A 2,200-nucleotide genomic window follows, 5' to 3' on the forward strand; every position below is an offset into this window, starting at 1 on the left:
TCTTGCAGTGCACCTGACCTGTGCTATAGCACATGGAAATATGTTCGTTATAAAATTTATTTAGAACTGTTCCACACAAAAAAAGGTGAATGTTGGTTGTGAACTTCTTTGGTCCCCGTTTTGTTTAATCTCTGTCTTCTAAGACTGCAGAGAAGATGAGCTTTGTGCCGTATCCTGCAAGGAAGCAAATCCCTGCTCTGAACCAGGGCTCGGGGAGGCGTTTTCCAAAGCACAGGGCCCTTCACAATACGTTCTTTATCACCGGCTTTCTTTGCCGCTGAAGGACTGCATTTCTTTTATTTTTTTTTTTTCTGTTCTTGCTGGACTTCTTAACCAATGAAATGGTTTCGGTCTGTCTTTTGACAAGATCTGAGCTTATGTGGTGGGCCTTTTGTTCCCCGCACACATCAGAGGGGTGGGGAATCGAAAGAAAAGCAGAACCTGGAACAATAGTAGGAATTGTTGGAATCCAACTGTTGAGTTCTGTGGCTGGTTTTCATCAGGACTTTTCAGCAGGGTTCGTTTGCAGATGCTCAGACAGCATCTGGTGGGTTTTATTCTGTAACCAATCGTGGTTTTGCTTTACTCACTTTGCTGCCTGCTTTGCTCTGTCGAACTACTTCCAAATTAATGACCCAACTTGGAGTAATATTTATGGAATGCAACGTGAAGAGTTAGTTGCAAAGATTTTCGTTTCAAGGGGCGTCTTTGTACACCTGTACTGGAAAGGTTCATGCCAATTGAAATCGTTTACTATTTGAACATTGTTTTTTTGCCAATGTAAAATTTACCAAAAGGAGTTTACTGCTGAATTGCTCGATACTGACTACTTTTTCTAAGTAAAGAAACCCAATAAACAAACCCCAAAACCAAAATGAGAGCAAAGCAAATTTTAAAAAAATGTTTAGCCTTTTCTTTTGTGTTTCAACACTCCCTTTAATTTTTTTACATATAACTTACATGCAGATACTAATTCTACACACAGTTCTGCTTAGGTTATGTTTAATATGTGAAAAGCCTTGCAGAAGAAAGTGTGTATGTTGTGATTTGACTTTTTTTTAATTTAATTTTTTTTATAATGCTCTCAAATTGCAATATTTTGTCTGGGTTGTCTCTGGAGGGGTTCTTTTAGTCAATACTTTCTCTCAAGCAGCACAATTTTCTGCCATCACTTGTGCACGCTTTTTTCTTCTGTACTCTGTATACTTAAAGCTATGCAAGTTGATTACATTCCTTTTTTCTGTATTTCATTGTTCTGACTGAACAAATACTTTGCTTTATCTCAATTCTCTGCCTGGCTGATATTTTTACTCTTCAGAGCCGGCTGTAGCATCCTATGAATTGCATTTTACACAATGTTTTTGTCTCTTGCTAGCAGGAAGAATTAGTCTTTTTGTTCAGAGATCATGCTGCTGACAGTAAGATTGACTTGGTGAATTTTTAATTTTTTTTGAGGGTCATTGTTTGCCATAGGGAAGAGATCAAAACAGCAGAGATGGTGAAAAGTTGGGATGAAGCAATTTGCCTTATTGGCACAAATTTTTATGCAGCTCTGGGGTAAAATCAGGTGTTGAACTGATTTGGATTAAAACTATGCAGTTTTTGGCTGGGCTGGTTTTACCATTGGTAATTCCTCGACCCACCTTTTTTTGGTAACACAAATCCATGTAATTCCTGTGATCTTCAGAAGAAAAATACTGTTCATTTTGAAAAGAATTGGACTTGAAGTTGATTGCTTAAAACTTTCCCAAATGCTTCAGTTAATAATTTGGCTGTTGAGTGTTATAAAAGTTAAGGGGTACTGTATCTTCCAAAAAATAAAAAAAAAAGGCAAAAATGATCTTTTTAAGAGTGGCTGCTGAAAACTGTAATTTAGTCTGAAATAAAGAAATATTTTCATTTGAGTATTCCCGTTTGGGTTCCATTTCTGTAAAACTTTTGTTTGCTATAGATTAGCTACACCGCGATCAATAGCTGCTATCTAAAGCCGTGGAACAGACCATTTGCAATCCAATAAAATGAAATAATGAGTTATTGGGTGCTGAATACAAACTGTGTGTGCTCCGTCGCAAATTTAATAGTGCACAGCGTATGAATGTGTGAACCTCTAATTTTATCGCTCCCCTGCTGATTTCAGAGGAACATGAGCTGTGTGGCTTCTGAAATGGCTGATGAAACGTGTCTCTCTCTCAAACAGAAA

Source organism: Apaloderma vittatum, unplaced genomic scaffold, assembly GCF_000703405.1.
Source record: "Apaloderma vittatum isolate BGI_N311 unplaced genomic scaffold, ASM70340v1 scaffold39413, whole genome shotgun sequence".
NCBI lineage: Eukaryota > Metazoa > Chordata > Aves > Trogoniformes > Trogonidae > Apaloderma > Apaloderma vittatum.